Raw genomic sequence first — 25723 nt, forward strand, 5'->3', positions numbered from 1 at the left:
GAAGTATAATAACTATGCACACTGTGTAAGTTTGAGTGTCTGCTGCTTTTCATGTTTCAATATGGCATTATTTGCTGTAACTGGGAGTGGGTAGCAGGATATTTTCAGATTTATTTGTATAAGATATAGCACGATATTTTGTGAGAGATTTATAAAATGGGATGCTCCTCAGAAAAGGAGGTGGAGCATAATAGAGTGGTTGACTCCACCCCCTAACCCCAGCTGCTTCAAACAGAGCTGTAAAGACTTGGCTGAAAAGGGAGCTGCTACTTGTCTTTGTGGGATTTTGATGAAAGCAAGTCAGAGACATTCCACGAATCCCTCAGGAAATTGAAAATCCATCCATTATCTATACCCGCCTTATCCTTTGCAGGGTCACGGGGGTCTACTGGAGCCTATCCCAGCTATTTCCAGGCGAGAGGCAGGGGTTACACCCTGGACAGGTCGCCAGTCCATCGCAGGGCCACATATACAGACAAACAACCAGACACACTCACACTCACACCTACGGGCAATTTAGAATCACCAATTAACCTAGCATGCATGTTTCTGGACTGTGAGAGGAAACCGGAGTACCCGGAGGAAGGCCACGCAAGCACGGGGAGAACATGCAAACTCCACACAGAAAGACCCTGCCGGGCCTGGGAGTCGAACCTTCTTGCTGAGAGGCAACAGTGCTAACCACTAAGCCACCGTGCTGCCCGGAAATTGAAAATGTCCAACAAAAAGCCATCATATATCTCCTTTAAGGTACCAAGTTAACACTGGAGTGTTATTGACATGCACATCCCATTCTTTAAGTATAGCTAATTTAAAAAAGAAAAAAAAAAAGAAGCAAATCAGAGCATTAATTACAGTTTAGCAGTGTTACAATTAGCCGTGTGATGTGTAGCATTCTGTAGATACTCACATCCAGTCTTTGTCAGCAGTGATGAAAGACATGTCTTTTGCCACTCTGAAGTTGTCATGCATTGAAGAAAAAAACTGGAATCACTGCAGTGTCCAATAAATGTGAAGTACTTCCAATATAATGCTTTTTGTGTGTTCTTTTGTTCTTGCAGTTAGCTTTGGCCTTAGCCCATGTTCTCTCTCTCTCTCTCTTTCTCTCTCTCTGTCTCTCTGTCTCTCAATAAGCTTTGAATTAGCTGCTTCGCTTGAAGCAGCGTGCTCGCCTTACAATTCAGCAGCTGTACGTGCCACAATCAGAGAGTTGAGTCGAGACGTGGTTCTGTCTGGAAGACGAGCATATAACGGCCTATGCTCCTCGAGAGTCAGGGCTGACAGAGGGTGACAACCCTCTCTGAACAGTTTAGTCACAAAAGAAAGAATGACGTGTACCCTGTCTGTGTCTATAGGAATTAAGGGGTAAGTAGCAGTCAGGTGCTGTTAATCGCATGTACTTCATTACCTGACCATCAGCAAGAGGCTTTGCCAGTTCACTAGTCTGGATAATCTAGGTGCATGTTAACATAATGCCAGGGAAAAAAAGCAATCAAATGATCTTAGAGCAATTGCTTCCCATCAAAGTGGGAAGGGGTTATAAAGCCATTTCAAAAAACACCTTGTGTCAACTCTCAAGCACGGTGACGGCGGGATGATGATGTGGACTTGTTTTGCAGCCACACCTATAGTTTTTCTTTTTTGACCAAGAACTCTTCTGCAAAGCAAAACATTCAAGAGTCAGTTGGGAGGCCACATGTCTGACAGCTAAAACTTGACCATGCAACAGGGTGATGACACCCTTCAAAACTGGCAGATCTACAGCAAAATGATCTAAAATAAAAGGAATCGAGGTTTTGCAACGGCCCAGTCAGAGTCCAGACCTCAACCCACTGAAAAGCTCTAGCCCAAGCTTTTGGGAAGTCCATGTAAATGAAAGCCAGTATGTTCATTATATAAACTGCTGTCCTGCATATTTAAGATGTTTCCCTGTTTCCACACACCTGATTCTAATCAATGCTCATCATCAGCTTGTCTTCAAGGTCTGCGTAACTGTTAATGACACAGCCATGTCTGTCAGGGTGCGTTAAAGCATGGGAACATCTAAAGCCTGCAGGACACCGGCCCTCAAGGACCAAATTTGGACACCCCTGATCTAAACAATGAATTCAAATTTTTCACGAATCAGAATGCAGCTGTTGTTTATGACTCCAGGTTGATTGAAGGTTGGGAGCACACTCCCGCAGCTCATTAATTAGCATAAATCCCTACCCAGGGACCACCACAGTAGGAGGCGTAAAGGTGCATCCTCAACCTGCAGGTCTACCTGTGGACATGCCATATGTTAAAAAAGAGAGAGAGAGTGGAAGGGGTAAATTCAGAGGTCATTTTAACTGATGTGGTGAAAAGAAGAAACATTCTATTTTGCTTTCTTGGGTTTGGAAAGAGGTGACTAATGCAAACAGTTAAAACCTCCAGTCAAGGAAGCTTTAGCGAGGGGAAAAATGGTTTGCTATGGCATTGGATAAAAAAACTAACTCCAAATGGATAAAATCTCTTTTGCAGACAACAGCATTGTCTCTCTGATCAGATATACCTCTTTATCAGGAATCATATTCAAAAAGACAGTGGAATGCCTCCATGGGAGTCAACGGGAAGCTTCGTAGGGAAGTATGCATCCTATCGTTGTGCGTTGCGGAAGTGCTTTGCAGTGCTGTTGCACATCAATCCCTTACTGTGGAATTCATTCAACGTTCATGTTTCTGCCAAGTGGCTTCACCGTGGCGTTGTAAACTGGTTCTGCAGGAAGAAGCTTACCGGTAGGTGAATTAGGAATCTCTGCCTTCGGAAGGCCTCATTTTACGCGCCATGTGGTGCATGTCACAGTAAGCCAATATTACTTTGCACACCTTCTTGGGTTTATAGAGCAGGGGGCCATGGCGTATGTCCACAACCACCTCACACGCTCTGTAAAGGCTCAGGTTGCTGTGTGTCTATCAGCGTATCAAGTCGATTTAGTCAACTTATTGATTTAAAAACAATATCTACATGCGCATCTTATTTACACAAGCTCCACACGTGGCAGAGGGAGGACTAGTTTTTGGTTAGTTTTAACAAATATGAAACCTCCATGAATGCGTAAATTTAGCTTTTTGAACATTTTTCATGAATGAATGAACTCTGCTATACATAGCTGCTACATCTCTGCTTACTAAAACTAGACATTGAAACCTAATAATTAGTCCACATGATACCACTTGGGTTGGTAATGAGAAATGTTCTGCTGTTTAGGTGCTTATTGTCACCTATGAATGTGTTTCGTGAAGTATTTAATTCTCCGTCAGGCGGCAAAGCTTATACATGGATGTCATGTGGACACTTGTGCCCTTGAGGTACATTCAGCTGAGAAAGTTAATTATAACTACCCATCAATCCCCTCCCCACATCCTGTGATGTGAACTCTGTAATGTGCTGAGTCTTTGTGGTATTTCTGATTTTTTTTTCCACCTGCAGGATTTATGAGTCTTGACACATTTCCACTTCCTTTCCAGTATCCATCCACTTGCAGGTACCATCAAAGCTGTTTTCTTTTTCTTTTAGGATGCCGTAACGGTAACAGTACAGATTCTGGATCCTGCCGAGTTTGGATGAGGTTGTATATGTGGGGGCTGTGAAGATATCAGAGATCATGATACAGCGTGTGTCATTCTCTGAGCTGCAGCTGCATTGCCGGGATTTCCTGGGCCAAGTCGTCCATCCTCACATTTCACAGCTCTGACATGACTGCAGCAATGAGACAAGGATTTTCTGTGTCCGTGCCAAGTCCTCGCACAACCACTTACTATCCTCTCTGAGAAGAGCATCTGCATCCTGGCTGCTGTTTCCCGGCTTGCTGGGGTCGTCCCCCAGTCTACGTCATTACAGAGGACATCAGGCTGCACTCTCCATAAATTAAATCTGGGAGTGCATTTACACAGAGGATCTGAGTCGAGCCCATTAGGTCCGGATTGCATTTTCCCACAGCAATTTTGGAAAGGAAATGTTATATCTTGTCTTTTTTTTCCCCCTGTTTCTTTGTTGTTTCTTTTTTTATATACATTTTTGTAGCCAGGAAGGGACTTTACGTTACCTTTGACATTAACTTATTTATATAGCCCCTTTATGCAGTATGGATTTTAGTTATTCGTAAAAATGGAAGTGTATTAAAAAATTCTTAATTCTTTGTAGCTGCTTTCTCTACTAATTTGTGTGAGTGCACGTTCATACAGGTTGAGCATTCCGTATGTTCAAGTATCCGGCTATTAATCCACAATCTTTATTGATTAACTGTCTTAAGGACCCACGCTTGGCCCCTTCAGTGAAACCTGTTTGAATAGATTCCTTGATCCTCTTTGTAACTCCTTCCTAATCTAAATCTTACATTTACAAGACACCACCGTCCCAAAGGGACATTCCTTAATGGTTTCCAATGCTACGTATTTCATGGCTCAAGCCTTTAATCCCCCTTAATTTAAAGTGGCGTACAAAAAAAGTACAGTTTCCCATCGTCATAGGAGGAATATGAGGATATATATTCTCTGATCATAATCACAAAGCCCTACTCCCTGCAGACATGTTTCATTTTTAAAGTATAGTCTCCAAATTGTGATAAATGATCACATTAAGCAGGCTTTTGATTATGAGCAGGCCCCCTGCTGGTTGCATTGGTGGACCTTCCCTAGAGGAAAAAAAAAAAAAAAGATCTGCTTTCAAGCAATATCAAATCAAACATACCCCCAACCACAGCGTGAAAGTGGTCACTTTCAAGATTATTTCGAGTGTTGAGATGAGGCTCATTCTTGAGGGAGAGCAAGAGGAAAAGTTTGATCACAGCAAACAGTCGCTTATTCTTGTTTAAAGCGTTTTTTTTGGATGCGACACTGGAGTATTCCCGTTCACTTGAATAACTCGGACCGGTGTTTCAGAACCAGAGCCGGGCCACTTGCGCGTCCCCCCCCACCCCACCCCCCCTCCTCCTTCATCAGCTGCAAACAGAAGCTCCCGGCACACTTCTTAACGCAGCCACCATTTATAGCCTCGCGGTCACAAACAATCTTATTATGAGATTTAAAGTTTGCCAGAGCCAGAGCCTGCAGGGATGAGCGCCAGCTCCTCTCGCCGCCTCGCCGCTCACTCGGTGTGAACGTGGCCGCAGACGCGCCTCCCCTGGCCGTGGCTGAACGCTGCCAGTGTCAGCCCCCCTCGGCGTGAGAGGAACACCCCCGATCAGGGCTACCGATCAGGGCTATCGATCAGGGCTACCGATCAGGGCTACCGGGTCCGGGTCTCGTCTCAACCCACGGAGCTGAGCTCGACTCCCATCAGCGCGGATCCGGCACATCCTTCCCCCTCGACGCGCGCAGCCGCCGCTTCCCCAAAACAACAACACTGAGGATTCTTTTTTTTCTTCCCTTTTCTTTTTTCTTTGGTTTTATTTTTAATCGTTTTTTTTTTATCAATTTTTATTTTGCACTCTCTCTTTTTTGCAAATGCGCCCCTGTCCGTGGTGAAATTCACTAAACTGTCTGTCAGCTTTGCGCCGAGAAGCTTCCGACTCTGCGACCGTGAAGCAGGTAAGTTGTTGCGTCTCTGCGTCTGTGTGTCCCTCGTTTTCAACGCTGCAGCTTTCACGGATCATCCGGGGGGGTTCGTGCAGCTCGCGTGCACAAATCTCTGGGATCAGATGTTGGGATTTGAGGAGTATATAATGGTGCTGCCGTGGGTCGGCTGTTTGTGCATACGCTGCGTGCATGGACCAAGTAACTCGTGCATCCACTTTTAAAATGCACAGCTCAACTTAGACACGAGCATTTGCTGATGCTTGTGTATTTTTTTTCTTCCTTAGTTTGAGGAAAATCTTTTTCACCGGGAGGAAAACGGAGTCTGGAGACGGATAGTTTGTCGCCCTGGGTCGTGCGCATGCAGGTTCTTCCTTTATTAGTCATTTGTAAAACCTAAACAGTGATGCAGGATTGCATCTGCTCTGCCTTAGCTACATGTAAATCGTACTTTGCATCTGGGAAGCTCTAATAGTCTGCTGGAAGTGCCACCTCGGCTCCGGGCTGCTTACTGGACCGCTACAGGCGGAACTTTATCCCAAACATTCACATACAAACCGAGTTCCCTTACTGGGACCTGCTATGAATGTCATCCGTTACTTTTTCCAATAAAAACTGAAGAACTAAAGCCTTCTGGCAAGAATACCTGGCCTTACCCAGCCACGGCCACAACATGACTCATGTCTCACTGATGTGTGTGTGTGTGTGTGTGCGTGTATGTGTGTGTGTGTGTGTGTGTGTGTGTGTGTGTGTGTGTGAAATTGACAAGCCACTGAAAAGCTATAACTTCAACAAGATTTAAATGATTAGTGCATCAAGACACGGCCTTGTTGTCATGTTGTAGTTGGAGTGTGCTTGTGCAGCCTCACTGAGATTAGCTGAGGATTCTGCTGCCTGTGTGCAATCTGTCTAAATACTGGATGGCAGACATGTTCGTTTGTTGGGGTTGCACAAGGCATCATGTGGATGTGTTTATTTTTGTGAAATCATTGCATGTCTCACGACCTGACATTTGTTAACCAGATCTTTAATCTTGGATGCAGCTGCAGCAGCGAGTGCAGCAAGGGAGTCTGAAACCTGCTGAAGCATCATCAGCTTTACTGTCATTCAGGCATAAATGGCCACAGAGCAGCCAAACTAATCACTATAGGTCTGCAGGAACAATGATACCTTGTGGTATCCGGAAGCATTTAAAGGTATTGAGCTTAAACAATCTGTTTCCAGTACTTGTCAGTGTTTTGGTCCATGTCATTTCCCACAGAGCCTCACCTTAGCCTCCCCCATCAGTGTGAATCACCACACCACGTCTTTAAACTTCGGATGTCTACACTTATGGCAGTTTCAGAACCATTTGGTTTTGCTGCTGTTGCTAAAGATGTCTCCCGCGTTTGCCTTCACATCTCCCTTTTCCTGTCCCCGTCTCCCTTATCTTGATCGTACAGCTGGATGATTGAGTCAGCTGTTTTGTATGCAAGCTGCCTTAGCTTGGCTCTTTGAGAAGGGGGAGAGAAAGAGATCGTGCCGAGGATACTGAAAGAGAATTACGGCGTCTCATGACCATGAGGAGCAGAAAAGACAAGCCGACCCTGTTCGATGAATTGCTGTTTGAGAGAGGTAGATGTCCTGGGGGGACAATGCTTTTGGAAATGTGGCCAACCTCTCTAAATGGAAATGGCAATGTGCATTACAGTTTTGTGGAGCTTTCCACCAAACAACTTGGACTGATGCTTCCAAAGCTCTTAAATATCAGTTTGGGCTGACATGAACCTATTTCTCTGAATTTAAAATGCATGTATTTATCCATGACGCTTAATCAATGAATCCTTCTTCGGGGATAGGTATAATAAAGTATTTTTTTAATCGAATGGGAATGATTAAAAGAAGGAGAGATGCATAGAATAGAAATCATTGCCATTCTTGTCTCCCTAAATTTTTGATCTTATAACGAAAACCCAGGACGATAAAAGGGCAAAAATATATATATTTTTTTATTTACAAAATTGCTTATTGCGCTGCTTCTCAAGTGTACCCAATAAAGTGGCCGGTGGGTGTTTATACAAACCTTACAAATGTGGTTATATACCTAATGAAGTATCCAGTCATGGTTGTACACTATGGTTAACTTTGTGCAAAGTGTAATCAGCAGCACCAGGCAGGGTTTGTAGACAAAACTGTGAAACATATGGTACAACAGCATGGCCTAATTTAGTGCCACAGCTCTCAACAACCGTCAAAACTTATTGTGCTCTGAGTAGTGTGCGTGCCATCTTACAAGAGCTGTTGCACCACCTCAGTTGCCAGAGTCCCATGTGACCCTCCGCTGTTTTATTAAAGCAAGAATGAGGCGCTTTTCCTCCATGTTTGAGAACGGAAGGATCATGAAATTAGCCACAGAGGGAAAACAAATCAAAGGAAGAGAAAAAAAGTGTTTTTTTCTTTTTCTTTCTGCTCTAAGTGCCAAATGGATGGAGGAAACAAAAGCCCATCTGTGCAGTCGCACTGATCCCAAACACGATACTCTCCATCGAATCTCATCAGATTAGTAACATTGTCCTTAAAGTTTATGCTTCTAATTATGGTGTGCATTCCTTCACAATTAGTTTATTTCAGTAACAGTTTGATAAAATAACCACGTGTTGTGCTCATGTATAAGACAATTCAATGGAGAACAGCCCATAAGAGAAATATTTTGATTGAAGGTAACTTCGGTTGCTCCTTCAGATGCTGAATGACTCGGTTTGATCCAGCTTGGTGGAGTTTCATGACAGTTTTTTTGTAATGTAGGTATTTCTGTTCTATTATAAATGGAAAGCCATTTCTTGCTGCTTTCATATACGTATATTTGATAAAGAAAATGAAGCACAGATATTTTTAGGTACTTCAAAGCACAATAAAAAGTGCGCTGACGGTGTTTGTTTGGCTTTGTTTTTTCCTTTTGATATTTGAGTTTGGAAGCTATTTGTTGGTGAAATATTGTCTTGGTGATATTTTTATGTCATCTCTAATGTGTTTTACAGAATGACGAAAGTCATCAGTCTCATAATTTGTCAGCGACAAATTTAACAGTAGATGCTCTCTCAGCTGGCTTTCCTGCTCCTCCATGTTACCAGCCGTTGCCACCGTAACTCTCTGTATTTACCTTCATGAATGTGGATTCTGATAATGACGCACCTACTTTCTTCAGGGTATTTTTGACTAGTGTCGATGCTGTGAAGATTTTTTCCTTCACCAATGAAATGATTCTTTGGTTTCCCACTTTAGTTGTCCTTGTTGGTCCTCCAGGGGTTTTGATATTGTTGAGCTCACCAATGCCTTCCTCATTCCAGCAATGTATCAAACTGTTGATTTGGCCACACCTAAGGCTTTCCCTACCACTTTCATGGATTTATGTTGTGTTTCAGCCTAATGACCGCCTCCTTCTCCCGCATTAAGTTCTCTTTACACTTCATTAACGGCTGTGATGCCAGCTCGATACGTAATATCAACTTTCAGCTTCATTTATCCTGAAGTACTGACGGAAAGGACCACACCTGACTAATTAGCTTTGTTTGGACATTTTGCTTAAAATTACCATAATACCTACAAGTCATATTTTTGTGAAATGTTTTAAATTTAATACATTAATAAATAAATAAATTAATTAATTAATTAATTTAATAAATTACATCTTAAAGTTCACACTTCAATCACATCTTGATTGATTTCTGTTTCATTCTCATTGTAGCATAAAGGGAAATTATTAAAACAAATCTGCTACAACTCCTGCACAAAGCTGCATGCAAACTGAAAAAGTTCCACATTTGTAGATGATTATGTATTAAAAACTTTGTCGCTATTGCTTGTCAAAGATGATTATTTTTACCTCAGTAGTATTTTTGCTATATGAACAGCTCAAAAACCTTCAAGAATTGTGGTTGGAAAAAATGAGCTAAAAGGTGTAAGAAATCAGAATCACGATCATGCGAGACCCCCAACAAACCCACTGGACCCTTGGGTTAACTGTCAAGGTCTAGTCTTCTTCTGTGAATAGGCGTCGTGTGGTTGTGTGCTTTTGGTGTGTGGCTTCGGAGACAGGTCTGAATGAAGGGCGTTGCACCTTTTTAGCCGTTTGTTTTCAAATCTTGCTGGCTAGTTGTGGTTTTTTCCAGCTGCTCCTGCTCAACCTTTTAAGATCTGGTTTATATGCAATTTTTACCATGAAATCTGAGCCCTTAATCGAGCCGTTTAAATGATATGCATGAACCAATGTAATTACAACTTTAATGTTTACATAAACAATGCATATTTGTAATCCAGTTTGCTAGAATTAACGTAATCTTAGAGATCCCCGTGGACAAAAAGGCTCGCCTCTTTAATAAGGCGATATCAAAGCGGAGCAATGGTAATGCTGCCATTATATATTCAATTTAATCATTTTTTGTCATTATCTCTTTGTGATTGTTGTATTTGTTGTCCGATGCAGTGACTATTCAGACCTATCACCCACTTTAATATCTTGGTGTTGGAAATATAACAACACAGTTCTTGTTCTGGCAGATTTGTTAAAAGTGCTTTGTGATGAAAAACAGAACCATCGATGGTGCTGACATGAGTTTTGCTTGAGGACAATTGGCAGTTGAAGGAAATGTTATTGATGGTAATTTAACATTCTGGAAGGTGAACTATTGGTTGAGGATTTCTGGTGTCGAATGAAGGCTGTAATGAGCAGATAAGGCTGGAAATACAAAAAAAGCGCTGCCCCTTCTAAATGGAGCTACCCTTGGGCCCTTTTTTCTTTAGACAATGCAAAACAAAGATGCGCTTTTGGTTAGACGATATCTCCTTGAACGCTTGCAACGCCATCAGGATACTTCACCTTGAAACAGCACCTCATGAGTCATTAACTGCACAGTACTGCACAGAGCTGTGACTCGGTCTCATCTCAGGAAAGTATTTGAATTTACTCAGGGGACTTTATTAAAAGTGGCACCAATGGCTCTGTGAATTCCAGGCATGCTTCAAGGAAAAGATGGAGGCAGGTGCAACCATTATCTCTCTGAACTTTCATTTCTTCTGCCTCCCATTATTTTATTGCTGAGAAAACGGGATGACTGTGCTTCACGGTGGCATTCACGTGTTAAAAAACAAACAAAAACACTGATTGCCCAGGATGTCGACGAAAGCAGCAGGGTATATACCACTGATATACTGTAGGGATCGACCTGGAGATGTGGAGAATTCACTCAGGCGTGTGAATCAATCATCGCTCATTTTCGAACGAACAAAAATGACTCCATTGCAGAATGCCAGAGACATTTGTGTAGTTTCCTCAGCCACCTGCTGGCTGCCTTATGATGCACAAAACCTTTTAGTAAACAAGCATTACAAAATGGCAGCGTAAGCTGCAGTGAACATTACTCTGCCTCTTATTTACCATCTTCTCCGCACTGTAATTAGATGATGGGCTGCGTGGCGGTGTGTGTGTGGAGGCACCTGCACAGGTTGATGAATGTCGTACGTTACAAGTGGCCTATAACTGTCCGGTGACGTGATGACGGACACGGCAGAAAGTGTTGAACAAGTCTCGCTTTTTAAAATTTTTTTTAAAATAATTTTTTATTGCAGACAAAGCATTGACGAAGAGAAGAGATGAGAAGCTTTTAGACATCAAATATACAAGCTAAGCAGGATTTTTAGATGCACTGCATGTAAGTAAAGAGCCAGTTCATATATGCAGGGTTGCTGAGACTCTCTGGGGCATGCTGCATATTTCCTCTGTGCATTGTGCGCAGTCACACAACACAAACATTTTAATTGAAAGCTTGGAGCAGCAGCCTCTCTTTCATTTGATGAAACGTATATGGCAGTTGTGTTTCACTGTATAGGATGGCAATATGTCCTACTTTCTAAGCTGAGACGAAAAGTAGAAAAGAAGACGAAGACTCTGTAAAGTGGTATGGACAAACTGTGATGTCCCTTTTTTTTTCTTCGTTTTAGACCTAAAGGAGAAACCATGTTGACAGGAACGGACTCCAAATGGGCAAATGGGTGGAACGAAGAAGCCTAGCACTAGTAGTCAGATGGCGCAGTCACCTTAACTCAGTTACCTCAAGCTACCTGTTTTGGCTTAGTTTAGGTCGTGCTAAGCGATGATGCTGATTAAACCTCGGTTGCACTGTGATCAAGAGCTTACATGAGGTCTTTTAGTGCTCCAGCTAAAGTCTCCTATAGCTATTGTGGCCATGCATACTGGTTTAGCCTGGGCTCTAGGTAGCTCAGGCAGATCAGTTGACAGCAGCGGTTGGACTAAAACTGAGACCTGGATCCTTCCACGTCCGCCTCAAAGGGCAAAGTGGTGAAGTTGGCTCAGCTGGAGACGGTGGCCGAAGTGATCGACTACTTGAGCAAGCCATATTATCTTTAAATAAGAACAATAGGCTTTCTTAGCCCTTAATTCAGAGTTTATATCAAATATACCAAAAAAGCTATGTGGCAACAGCTAGGCATCAAAATCACAGACTACAATGCAGCTGTCACTCAATCAAGGATAATAATAATAATGAAAAAATACTAATGAAATACATAAAATGGCAGTGAAAGGGGTTGGACTGTTATTTGGAATCAGCTCCTAGTGGTTATTCGAGGAACTGCATTTTTCTGTGCTTCCGAGCCGGATGTAGCCCTCTGGTCGTGACACAGACCATGTTTAACTGCTTAAATCAGGTTCTTTAAGATTCAGCTGATATATGAGAAGGGTTGTTTAGTTTTTTGTCTCCATACCCGACAGCATAAAATGATCAGAGGTGTTGTAATGTTTGCAGCTTCTCACATCTGTTCAAAGCAGCGTATCTCTGCATGTCTGAATATGAATGCATTAGTATTTGTTTGCACCCATAAAAACTACGGACCGTAAGCCTCCAAATGAAGCAAACTACGTAAAACATAACTATAAAATGATGTTTTACTCTTTATGTCATGCCTGTCTTCGATTCTAGTTTTGACAAAGTAAAATTATAGATCTGTCAAACATCAGTACTTCACACCAAGTCACATATAATTTGTCAATCATAGAGTAACGGCAGATGTGGACCATATATTTAGCGTCACCAACCTACCAATGTGGGTTGTAGATGCTGACATTGATATGTCTATTATTTATTTTTCTCTTCCTACGAGAAAAGAACGAAAACAAAATATGATCCTGCAATTGAAGGCTTTTCCTGCTTTGTATTATAGTCTGACGAAGTTCATTTAGCAGCTGCAGAAGTGATTCACAACTGCGGCTTTTTAATGAATGCTTGGCCTTTTTTCTCCCATCAGCGGCACCTACAGTAGCAGACGTCTCTTATTCTTCTATGGAGACTTGACGCATTTTGTTCCAACGCACGCTGGAGGTTGAATGGCATTGAATTTCTCCTGATCAATCAAACCAAACACATAACAACCCGAAAGCTCTTCATGAATTAAACTGAACAGATGTGAATGAATAATATGTCAAGATGATGTATATGTCATTAATTAAACAGAGTTAGTAAAAATGCTGTTTCCAGCATTTTTAATTCAAACTAAACTTCCTAAGCATATTAGAAAAAAACACATTGATTAGCTATTATTTTAATGTCTGCTAACTGCTTGACAGAAACCCTTTCACTGTTATGAGACTCACAAAAAGATGCGCATGCGCGGAGCCCACACATAATCTGTATCAGGGAAGGTAGAACAAAAACAGGACACCAGTCACATTAATTGGTTCCTCTGGGACATACGGAAAGCAAAGAGTAAGTCTGTTAAGTCCAAGACCCTCAACGTCCACCAAATAAGAAGTATTTTTAAGAGTCTGAGCTCCCTGCCTCTCAAAAGTATGTGCAGCCAAGGTGGAAAAAAAGAAAAAAAAGTGCAGTTGATTAAATTGCTGACGGGTAATGCAGCATGATTAAGCAGTTTGTATGTTCCTACCAATTTTGAAAAGATGACGAGCCACTTCCACGTAGCCTGGCCTGCTATTTTTTACCTCGAGGGCAGTACCAACAGATACAGAAGCAACTACCTCCAGTCACCACTGAATAGATGCACAATCAAGCGACTACATCCAGCCTGCAAGTCTGAATCGAACCTGGAAATAAAGAGAGTTGCAATTCCTTGACTGACCACTGGGGGCTGGCTCCAAAAATGAGTCCATGTACACTGGCCTCCATGTTTTAATGGCAACATTGTAGCAGCAATAAGCTAATAATAATAATAATACCCCCCGACCCCCCCCCAAAAAAAGTTCTGGATCCAGTACAAATCCTATAAAAATGCAAATGTATACATAATTAGGGGCTTGGAATCTGGCTGGCTATAGATAATGGCTAGCTGTAAGCACTTTAGCTACTTGGCACTGTCTAGACCTGACTGATTTGTGAGCTGTAAATAATGAGCCAGTAGAGCCTTGACTTGTTAGACTGTCAACTATACTTATGGCGCTTTTAAACTAGTACCTACTTAGCGCGACTCGACTCGTCACGCCTCGTCTCGTCTCCACTCGCCTCGTTCTGGTTTGTTTTTAAACACCCAGATGAGAAGTGGGCGGGTTGGAGCGAAGCTGCTGTGACGTATTTGATTGTGTGAGATGATCGATGTGCTGCTGGGTCTGTGGCTTGTGTTCGATATCAAGTGATATCAAATGAGAGTGAAAGAAGCTTCAAGCGGCAACGCTTTAAAAAAAAAATGTGTTTGTGTCGGCATTGCTGACAAATCAGCTGGGAGCTGTGAATGACCGAGTGCCTGTTAGATCTGGTCGTTCCTTATCGCCCTGTCTAGATCCCTTTTTAATTCTCTCCTCAGCCACCAGGTTTATGAACATCTGCACCTCAGAGTTGGATCACCAAACAGACTTTTGTGCTGCCATTGCCTGTCGGATAAAATGCGGAAGCCGTGAGCTGCTCCTGTGCTGATTCCCGCTTCCTGATTCAAACGTCTGACGGCCCCGCTCCCCGACCAATGGGTGACGTGTATTGTGATGACGTCAGATACAGGGCTGACTCAGCCGCTTAGAACCTCGGCCGAACAGATACAGAAAAAGTATCTACTCGGCACGCCTCCACCCGCCTCGGCCCGTAGTGTAAAAGCGCAAAACGGGGGCGTGTTGAGTAGAGGTGCGCTGAGTAGGTACTAGTGTAAAAGCGCCATTAGAGACTGCTGCAACCAGTTTCTGGGTGGCCTGGAAGAGTTTGGAGGAGAAGCAGCCCAAGACAGCGATCTTCCTCCCTAGCTAAAGGCTGTTAGGCAGGGCTAACCAGAGGACACCAGCTATCTGGACTATCTCCAGGTTTCTAACTCTCGTGGCAGCTGGGTCCTCTGTTTGAGCGATCTTCGCCTCAGATAATTTCAGGGCCATCCAACGGGTAGCTTTTGGCGCTCCGCTATGCTCAGCTACAGCTTGTTATGAACTTAGCTGGTAATATGTGACTGAGTGATCGAGTGACTTGCGGATCTTCAACGGTCCTCATTTCAGCTGCGGTAGCCCTTTGTTCAGATGTTGTTTTGGTAGAAATATCTGAAATGCAGATGTTTGAACAGATTTTTAATTTTGGATCGACGGGGTTAGATAGTGTCATTTCCAACAGCATTGTGCTGCGCAATAAGTTGAAAAAGAGGCCTCAAAGCATATTTGGGTGATATCACAAGGTGTGTATCTATTTCTTTGTATGCAGTGGAACCAATGAAAGTCAGAGTGGCAACCTAGTATCAATACGACTGGTTTTACAGTAAAAACATGTTGATCCAAGATGTTAATAGCAATTCTGCAGCCATCTCAGATGTTATAACTAGTCACTGCCTGAATGTCATCATGTGATTGGTTTCATATATTTTGGTCTGGTAGAAATAAACAAGAGGGATACTACAGACTCGTTTCACAAGAGAAATCTCACAATTTCTCATGTATATATCTTCTACGAGCCATTTAGTTGGAAAACTGTACTACATTTTATTTTGGTGAGTCAAGTTAGCTCATGACACTTGCTGCTATCCGCTTCTTATTAATTCATGCAGAAAAGGAGGAGACACGAGTGAGCTCTGTTCTCTCCTTACAAGCAGTCACATCATCCAGGTATCTGCCCCAGTTTTGTGTTATTTTTCCCTTGAAAAGAAAATGTGTGTAAATGTGGTAAAGAGGACTCTTGCCAGTTCCGATCCATTCTAGCCAACATCAATAAAGCTAAAACTTTCCACTTTACTTGACTACATTTCTTGCAGCTGCAAAGCTCAGTTAAACCGGGCAAAATAAGAGCTCGGGATGAAACACTTAAATTTGATCAAATGGCTTGCTCTAAAGTTTGCTTTAACACAGCCGTTCCCCTTAACTGCAGATTGTTGCAAACTATTGACTTTGCAAAGAAAAAGAAATATGGAGGAATAAAAATTAAAGTGTGCCCTAATGTGGACAAAGAATACTTTGCAATAATGGAAAAGAAGGAAAGGATTTCAGCAACATTTTAGAAAAAAAGGCAACGAAAATACAACAAAATTTTCCTTGCGCGTTAAAAACACACACCACACACACACACATACTCTCAGTTCAGACTCGGCTCACAGTGATCCAGGAAAATGCCTACTTTTTAACTCGGATAACTAATTTTTTGCTCTGTGCACCCAATTGGCCCTTACCAACTGAGCAAACATTTCTACAATCATCTGCAGTGAAAGCCAAGAAGACTTGGTGCAATCAGATGATCAGTTCAGGACTCATCTACGCTTTGATGTCGTGTGAAGGTCATCCCTTAATCTTCCACCACACAGCAGCCAAGCACATTGTAGATGTCTGATGAATGACTTGAGCAACTCGATTGCTCACTGTTGAGCTGTAAAAGCCATACAGTAGACATATAGTAATGCTTTTGAGCACGTACACAATGTCAACATCTTGTGGTTTGATTACTTGTATTTTTACATAATGTATGCATTTCTAACATAATTTAAGGGACAGAAGGCACCTTGCCACGACCTCAACTTCTGTTTGACATGATGGAACATCCCATTGCAAAGTTCGGGTGGAGCAGGGTGACAGAGTTTTACTCTACCGTTGATCACAAATCACATTACTGAGTGTAATCAACCTGTTGTTCATGCTATTGAATTAAATATTGATTGATGATTTCAAATGTCAGCACTGATTTGTAAGAAAATACTCATAACCCGATGGTTTAGGAAATTTGCTCTTAATGTATCAGTAACAATGACTTTTGCAAATGATGTGGAATCTGCATTTTATGGCTTCCTAAGTTGCAATTTAACTTTTCTACATTGTTTAGCAGTAACACGGTTGATCTGAGTGTATCCAAAAACACTAAAGTGGGCACAGCTTACAACTAGCGAGGGACCCAGTATGGTTACCAGTAATCCTTTAAAACATGTTGACTGTTAAATCATAATAATAAACCCAACAAATAATCAGGATTCAGGAACATGACACATTTGGAAAAAGAGATTACAGGAAGCTGGAATGACGGCAAAATGAATTGATTGTTGGCTGCTTGTGCACAAGAAGAAAATTCTCCACAGACTTATGGCACCGGTGCAGTCATCTGCTGCAAATGTCTTTAAATGCTCTGCAGAGGCGATTACAAAAGCAAATTGTGAGTGATTAATAAATTGAAATCCTTGAAAAAGAATCATGATATCAGTGATCATCATTGCTTAAGAAGGAATGGGTTTTATTTGGGAGGACAGCAGGAGGAACTACCGACCTGTGGTGGGAGTTGGGTCGGTCAGTTGATGCTGCTGACTCTTAGGGCAATGTTCTTGAAACCCTGGTCCTCGGATGTTCCACAATTCTTATATGTTTCCCTGCTCAAACACGCCTGATTAGATTGCAGAAGTTTGTCATTGACCCACTGATTTGACCCAGGTGTGTTAGAGCAGAGCAACACCTAAAACATGTAGGACAATGGGTCTTGAGGTCCAGGGTTGAAGAACATTGTCTTAGAGAACGGGGATTCTATCTCCACCGCTCTTGATTCAGCGGGGGGTAGCAGTAGGGGAGAGCTTGACATATTTTCATATATTCTGCTCCATTTCAATCAGAACATTACCAGACAGGACTTTCTTATAAACTATGGAGGAGAAGCTGATGGTGGCGGTGGCAGGTTTCCAAGTTGTTTAAGATATCTCACTGCCTGCCTGTCGGGAGAGGCATGAGCTTTGGAAGAAGGCGAGAGAGGTTGAGAACAGAGATACTTTAGCTTGTAAGGGTTATCCAGTTAAATGTTTTGTTAATATTTATGCTTTACAATGCATTTATGCTTTAAAGCTGAAATAAACCCCAGATGTGTCAGTAACTTAAAGTTCACACACATCTCCAGTGGAAACTTCTACATGAACAAGTAAGAGGAGTGATGCATCTGCAAACAACATACCTTGTGGTATTGCATGCACACTGCTTTGGTGCTCCAACATACTTAAGGGAATGAAATTGAATCAAAATCAGGAACCATCGGACCCTAAATGCAGCTTTAACTTGGGGCCACACCTCTGTGAGACAGGTTTCAAAGTCAAGCTGCACTGAATGAGAAGATGGCCAATTGGACCAGCTCATAGGGGCAGGCTGGAAAAAAATTGAATAAAAAATAAAAAATGGGGTGATTGACTCATCAATAATTTCCTGAACAGAAACCATGAGTTAATTACTTTTGAAAATTAGATGAACATGTCAAAGTAAAATCCTATTACACGATAAACCTGAAGATTGCCAGCAAGTGAGTAAAGACTTAACATTGTTACCATAGAAACTGCTTCCAAAACTTGGAGCAAACATACTAGCATCTAAATGTGCCAATATTCACACCATTAACAGGCCACAGTGTACCATAGCACGAATACTGGAGAGCGTCTCTGCATACTTGACTTACTGTTCATTGCCACGATCAGGAGGCTTTAATATGATGCAGATTATTCAAAGAGGCTGATTTTATCTCAGTAAATTCTTGAACGGCTCTTGGAAGTGCTTTACACGTTGACTTTGATGGGCTGCTGATTAATTACAGCTCACACATTCAAAAGTCTAAATGAACCTGCATTTCTATTTTGGTGGCCCATGAAACAATGCAGGTGCAGGTATCAATTACAGAAACGATCTGTTATAGAGCAACAGATAGAGACAGAATACTGGACTTTTAAAGCAATAACTGACGCAAGCCACATAAAACTGCAAAAAATGACTATATTTACTGTGCCCAGAGCAATGAAGTCAGTGTATTGCTGTGCCAAGTTTTGAGAGTGCTGTTACTGAGTACTACAGCTCATGATTCGGACAGAATTCAAGACCTTTCTCTGCAAATTCCTTGCTGCTTACGGCAGCAAATCAGAAACCCATCAATATTTATCTGGATAACTGCCATGCTGAGAGCTGATGTCTCTGAGCAGGAGCCAGACAAAGCACATATTGTAAATCTACCTTTTTCTTCCACTGCCTTGATAGCATGAACATTTTGCAAACATGCTTTTTTAATGATTATTATCCAGGCTGACAGCTGGCAAGAAAAGTGGTCCATCCCCAGCTGCAGAGCATCAATCTGACACTCCACCTGTTGTCTCGCTACTCATGGCCTCCATTCCTCATTAAACAGTGCTGCCTTTCAGGCCGAATCAGCTCAGGCTGGTGATCACCCACTGTGAGACCGGAGCGCGGAGAGAGGAGGGATCTGGGGTGCCAGATTGTCAGGCCTGTGAGGTGTTATTCCTTAACTAAATATGGAGATTATGTGTAAAGCCTGTGTGCCAATTATGCTTTCCCACTTCTTTGGTGAGACCACTTGGAATCAGCGTGAAGCGATGCACAATGGATGTATGTTCTTCCACTCAGTCCCTTGAGATACGATAAATGTTGGCAGTCTGAATGAAAACTAACAAGAGAAAATTGTAAGATTAATCTCTTGGATTATTCTCAATACAAAACAGTTGATTATGTTTTCTTCAAAAACCTTCTGTTGAAGTTTCAAGAATCAAATTCTCTGTGACAGAGGTGTTTTTTGTTCTTTTTCTACGACTGACTTTTTTCCCACAGAATTCCCTTTTCATGCACATGTTCACGCTTCAGCTGAAGCCCAGCCTTCTTTACCATCATGACACCTCTCCATATGCAGTAAAACACATCCAGGGATGCACTATTTGAGTTTGAGAGGGCAGCAGCCAGAGCAGAGAGGCCCCGACCTCCTTCTCCCTGTCCCCCTCCTCTAGCTCTTTCGGGGGATTACCGAGGCGTTACCAAGCCAGCCGAGAGACGTAATCTCCGTAGTCTGACCTGGGTCCGTGGCCTCTGCCCACTTAGACGAGTCCAAAATACCTCCCTAGGTAGTTGTCTAGGAGGCATCCTAATCAGATCCCCAACACCTCAACTGGCACAGCTTCCCATCTTGTCTATAATGAGGAGTCCACTCACCCACCAGGAGCTCATTTCAGACTTGTGTCTATGATCTCGCACCTTGGTCACCACCCATAGTTTATGACTATAGGTAAGGGTCAGAGTCTACAGAGGCTTCATAATTGTCGATGTTGCAGCCACTCCGACTGTCGATCACCTGCTTCATTCTTCCCTCACTTCTGACCCCCAGATCCTTAAACTCCTGCCGTTGAAGCAACAACTTATCTCTTCTGCTATCTGCTTTTTAACTTTGTCTGACGAAGCACCGTGGTCTCCGACTTGGAGGTCTGATTCTCATCCACCAAACTGGACCCGCTGGCTGCTCCTAGAAATTCTGTCCATAAGGGCTGTAAAAGGACAGGCCAGCCCTGAGGGAGTCCAACACCCTGGGTAAAACACAGTGCATTATTATTTCATCTCATGTTATTGCTAAGAACTTGAACTTCAGCTTCATTGAGCATGATTACTACTTGTTAGGGCTGTTCGATTAATCGATTTTAAATCGTAATCGAGCCCCATCGGAGAGGCTCTTTAGTGTAGGAGGGGGCGTTGTAACATGCCACCGGGCATCCCTCAAGCCAGATGCGGTAGACCGGCTCGTGTTCCTTGCAAAAAACTTGCAAATGTGAATATCAAATGTAATGACTGACATTACACACCTCTACCTCCTTCATGGGTTGCATTATTATTTAGCATGCAAAGACCCAGTTTAGTTTAATTAGAAAATGTCTTGTTTTATTTAATTGGAAATATAACTTACTGTATGTTTGCAAGTGCTGATTTGCTGATTTTTTTTTTCAGAGATAAAACTTTAAATTCTTTTTTAACTTATTTTACAGAGTTTTGCGCTTTATTCATTCATTTTTGGTTTAATAAGAGCAAAGTTTGCACTTAAGGCCCAATGGGGCAAATGTTCAATAAAAAACAGCATATTTGAAATAATTTCTTTGCCTTTTGTCAGATCACAAAATAATCGTAATCGTAATCGAAAATCGGATTTTGAGAGAAAAAAATCGAGATTTTATTTTTGGACAAAATCGAACAGCCCTACTACTTGTACACTTCATCAGGTATTGCATTTATTTTCTCCAAGCGCCTGCAGCCTCAGAGAATTGGCCAAATTTAGACCATAACAGTCGATATGGTGGCAACGGTACTGACATTGTCGTCTTTTTACGTTTTTCTGGTCACATTTTTGAATTTTTGGATGTTGGTATTAAATGATTCTCTCAAAGAACCGTTGCATGTACACATCTTGCATATGCCCACGTCCATGTACTTGTGCAGATGTGCCATGCCGAAGCAGCTCCTGCAACCATGCCAGAAGCCAGGGATTGCACTGCGCCTGAACTCAGAACTAACCGCTTACACTCACAAAATAAACCAGACTTTAGGACGACTCAGTCCGGCTTGGTTTTCCTCGTCTCATTCAGATCTAGAAATTCTGGGAACACAACTAAGGCCTGTTCTCTGAAAGCAAACGATTCCTCTTGGGTTGTAGGGAACAATGAGATCTTTCCGATAAGTCGGCACTTGGCCATTAAGGGCTTAGAAATTCCATTCTGCATTTTACAGGGAGCCGATGAGCAAACAAAGAAGAAATGTCATCCCTCTCGGTGGTGCTTATCAGTACTCTGACTACAGTGTTTTAGATTAACTGAGAGACTTTAAGGGAATTACTGGGAGTGGGTTTAAGTCATTTGGTGTTTATGGTGCATGTCTCCGGAGAAGATAGTCATCCTGGCTGAGCCCGTGCAATGTTTTGCCATATGCCTAAACACTATATTCAAGAGATTTACCCTGCATATCGCTATTCCATATTACGAACTATGATATGGGAGCACAGACTGTAAAAATTGAAATATTATCCAGAGGTTGCGTTAACTCAGTGAATAATAGTGTCTGCTTGATCAAATATAAGTCTGATTAAGTCAATTCTCCCTTTTCTTCACATTTTAAATCCACAACATGGGAATGGTTTGGAGTGATAAAATAAGGAGAAATGAACAGTTTCAAGCTTGAACTCAAACCAGTTTTTTTTTAAGAAGATGATCAACTCTGTGGTGTGTCAATTATTTGAACTTTACACTTGCAAACAACTCAACTTTTTTCATCATTGTTTGACAAAGTCGGATGTTGTTGGCAGTTTATTGGTCTAATACCTGTGCACGCTGTGTGCTAATCCACCTCATATCATCATATTAGATGGACTGTCTTCACAATGTTTATGATTTAAAAAAAAGATTCAATACTCTTTTTTGCCAGACCATGAGAATCATTTCCACTTTGCCTTTGGTCATCTGTAACTGAGCTAAATGCAACTAACAAAGGCTGAAGGAACACGGTTATGGACTACATTCACTGACGATGATTTGGGGACTTTTATGAGGGTTTCTATCTGAGTTAAATGTGTTTTTAATGCAGTGTGGCCCCCTGAGGGCCCGAAGGTAACAACCACTCAGTACTGGCTCTCAGCCTGGTCCCTTAAGTACAGACATTTCTGTGTAATCTCTAATCTTTTAATGATATTATGTGCTGCAGGTGATGAAATCACCTAATTCATTTGCAGTTTTACATTGAGAAATGTTATTTTTAAACAGATATGTTCCTGCCCTTGCACTCTCCCACTGAGTGGGGAAGTTTACCTCTGTTTACTCCTGAAAGCCTCTCCTTGATGCTTTCTAATGCCCAGTTGTGCCAGTGACCTGTTGTTAATTAGACAAGTTAGTTGTGAATTGCTACACAATGGCTATGTTTAAATGATGAGAAAAAAAATATCTTTTACAGTCTGCATAAGTACCGCGCTTCGATCCCGGAGGAAAACAAGAGGTTGAGAATAGATGCTAGAAGAACTTTGTAAGAGCTAAGGAAAAGATGACCGCTGTGCACCAAGACCAGGGCCCGGATCCCACCGGGAGCGTGTCAGAGGCAGCGCGCTTCCAAGAGCTGCCCGTTTGGCCGGACTCATGACATTACGGGTTCACCCAAAGGTTTTGAGATCATGTCAGAATCTGGCAGTAATCTGCTTTTCAGAGACATATTCATGCCATGTCTTGTCCTTTCTGGAATCACACATTATAAAAAAAGGATGAGTGCTGTCAAAAAAAAAGGAAAATGGTGCTTTTAGAATTCTAAAATTATCCTCTCTTCATATGTGGTTTACCAACAGCCTCTACAGGTTATGTCGATGGACGAGTCGGAGCCCACTCTTTCAGTCTTTTGAAAAATCAACTTGGATGGTCTATGTGCCGTCCTTGTTTCTGATTTCCTGCCAGCTTGATCTGTGTGTGAAGTGGCACGGCTACGCAATGGTCCAGAAGCAAAATGGACACAACATACCTTTAGTGGAGCAGAGTGGACGGTCGCCTGTGTGAGCTGGGACCGCTCTAGTTGGCGAGGACGGCCTCAGATTAACAGCAGCTGACATGACGCAGCCGTTCTGCACCCGGTGGGACCCAGAGGTTGAGAGCTGATGAAAATCTTCAGAAAATCGTCCACAAAATGTGGACTTTACCTGATACCTCTTGGATTACTTCGGCAAAATCTACATATTGCATTAACATATAACCTCCCGTCCTTAAATTTATTGTAACGAATCCCAGTTAAAACAACTGGATAAAAATAATTGAGCATGGCTACAGACTGTTGTATCCACAAGGAATTGTGAGGTTGAATGATCTCATTTCCTTTTAAATATAATGGTCCAGTGTTTCTGATGCTGAAGGAGTAAAAAATGAACCATTACCACTGAATAATTACAAAGCTCCTCACAAGAAAAAGAGCAAAAAATTATTAGTTTAGTTTAAACATACTGAATACGATGGCTTTATGTACTAGTTTCAAATTAAATATGCAGTGTTTAAATGAGAGATAATTCCCTGTTTGGTCTTATATTTCAGAGAGTTCCCAAATATTGGAGGAAATTGGGTTTTTAATTTCACCCTCTGTTTACATAAAGTGCAAAAACACCAGTTATTTCTAATTTAATAAAGACAGAACTTAAAAAAACAGATGTAATGCGTCTAGGACTATTTAGTATGCGACAGATATTCCCCAGCCAGAGTTCTGGATCGAGCGAGGACCGTTTCAGTGAAGACTGGCGTTATAAAATAAAACTAAAAACCTGGAAACCCTCCATAACCTGTCTGAATTAACATTCAGCTCAACGCTTTAGGCAAAATACAAGCCGCTGATCTTCTCAGAAAGTACGTGCTGCCAAAACTTCTGGCAAAGTCCACAGAAACCTGAAAAGTAAAAACGAGATAAAAATGATAAAACTGATCTCTTGCTCTTTCGGTGCATGCCCAGTGGGAGATCTGTTTATTCCTGATGGTTAATGGGATAGGGACACTGACCTGTTATGTGTTCGCTTCTTTAAAATAAAGGCCCCGTGACTTTCCTGGATATGGAGCCCCAGTGATGAAATGTGTTTGGTAGCCACTGAATCTCACCTCTCACCTCTAAATCTCAACAAACTTGCACAATCTGCGAAGAATTTTGATCCGAGGCCATGACACCTCCGTAACCGCTTTGGGAGGTAACGGAGGCGTAAGATGATGGCTGCTATGTGAATTAGCGAATGAACAGAGGCGCGAGGCTGGCTGCAAACCCCACGCAGAGAATGAAATCGCTCCGTCATGGGATGGTGAGCCCAGCCAGCCCAGATCAGCAGCCAGATGACAAGTGAGCTAAAGTTTTTTTTGACTGTTTTTTTAGATTTTTGTGGTTGGAGGCTGAGATCAAACGGACTGGCCGTAATAGAAAATTCATCACCCAAGTTGGGTTACAAGTTACTCGGGGAACCCTCCGAGCTCCAACAACTGAAGCCGACCTGTCGTGTCTCTCTTTCTCACAGCTGCAGCGATCCCCCCCCCCCGCCCAAAATCGGCCCGAGCTTCAATTTATAGTTTGACCAGCACGGCATGTTGTAGATTAAAAAATGTTTTACTCATTGCAAAAAAATTATAAATAAATAAAAATAACACCTGTCATCTATAAAGTGCTTTATGGAGTGCAGGATGCTCAGTAAAAGTAATCCTGAGCAGTTACTACAGTAGATGGTGTGTGTTTTATTCGAGGACAGAGCCCCCCTCGAGGGCCTGAGTGCCTATTAGCCCTGCGGGCGCCTGCTCAGGCTTCAGCCTGCCGCCGGCGCACTCCCTCTGTCAATTCCTCCGTGCTGTGCCTTACAGCCCCTCCTCCAGGGAAGTTCTCAAAGAGGTACATCTGTCATGTCATAGGGACGTCGCTCGTGACATTCTTTTGCAGTTCCCAAATTACTGGAAGCAGATCTATTAAAAGCATCAAAATGGTCAGCGTTAATGAAACATTACAATAATGATGAGCCTAAATTTAATTATTCTGCGGGAATTAGATCTGAGCGGCCGCCTCCACATGGGAGCTCAAAGGCCTCTAAATTAATCAATAATAAATTCAACTTTACAAAATAAATGATGCACGTCATCATTTATTTTTGTAATAGGAATAAACACATTCCCGGGAATGTGAATGAGACAAGCGCTGTGTGCAGCACGTGGTGCGAAAGCGAGGTTTCTCATAACTATTTTAATCAGAGCATAGAAGAGGCCGAAATTTCAATTAATTTTTTCTTGATAGTACTCAAAGATACAAGCCTGATTAAAAAGTATAATCCATCTTGAGCAGCGTACAAATCTACATCAGACGAAGCGAACATGTCCACAAGGAGAACCGAACAGTGCAGCGAGTGTTCAGCTCTGTAGCTTGTTATTAACAATTCAGGCTTAACTAAATGTATCCTTTTCTGCCTAATCTGATTAAAACTGCT

General features: G+C 42.2%; 1 protein-coding gene across 1 annotated transcript in view; it reads left to right on the forward strand.

Annotated features, from left to right (window-relative positions):
• The first annotated feature begins 5060 nt into the window (after nt 1–5060).
• elfn1a (extracellular leucine-rich repeat and fibronectin type III domain containing 1a) overlaps nt 5061–25723 on the forward strand; it is an 83319-nt gene continuing 62656 nt past the window's right edge. Inside the window, exon 1 of the mRNA XM_061712336.1 lies at nt 5061–5552. The gene's annotated coding sequence lies outside the window, so the exon portion shown is untranslated. The remainder of the gene's footprint in view (nt 5553–25723) is intronic.

The sequence above is a fragment of the Cololabis saira genome, chromosome 21, assembly GCF_033807715.1.
Source record: "Cololabis saira isolate AMF1-May2022 chromosome 21, fColSai1.1, whole genome shotgun sequence".
NCBI lineage: Eukaryota > Metazoa > Chordata > Actinopteri > Beloniformes > Belonidae > Cololabis > Cololabis saira.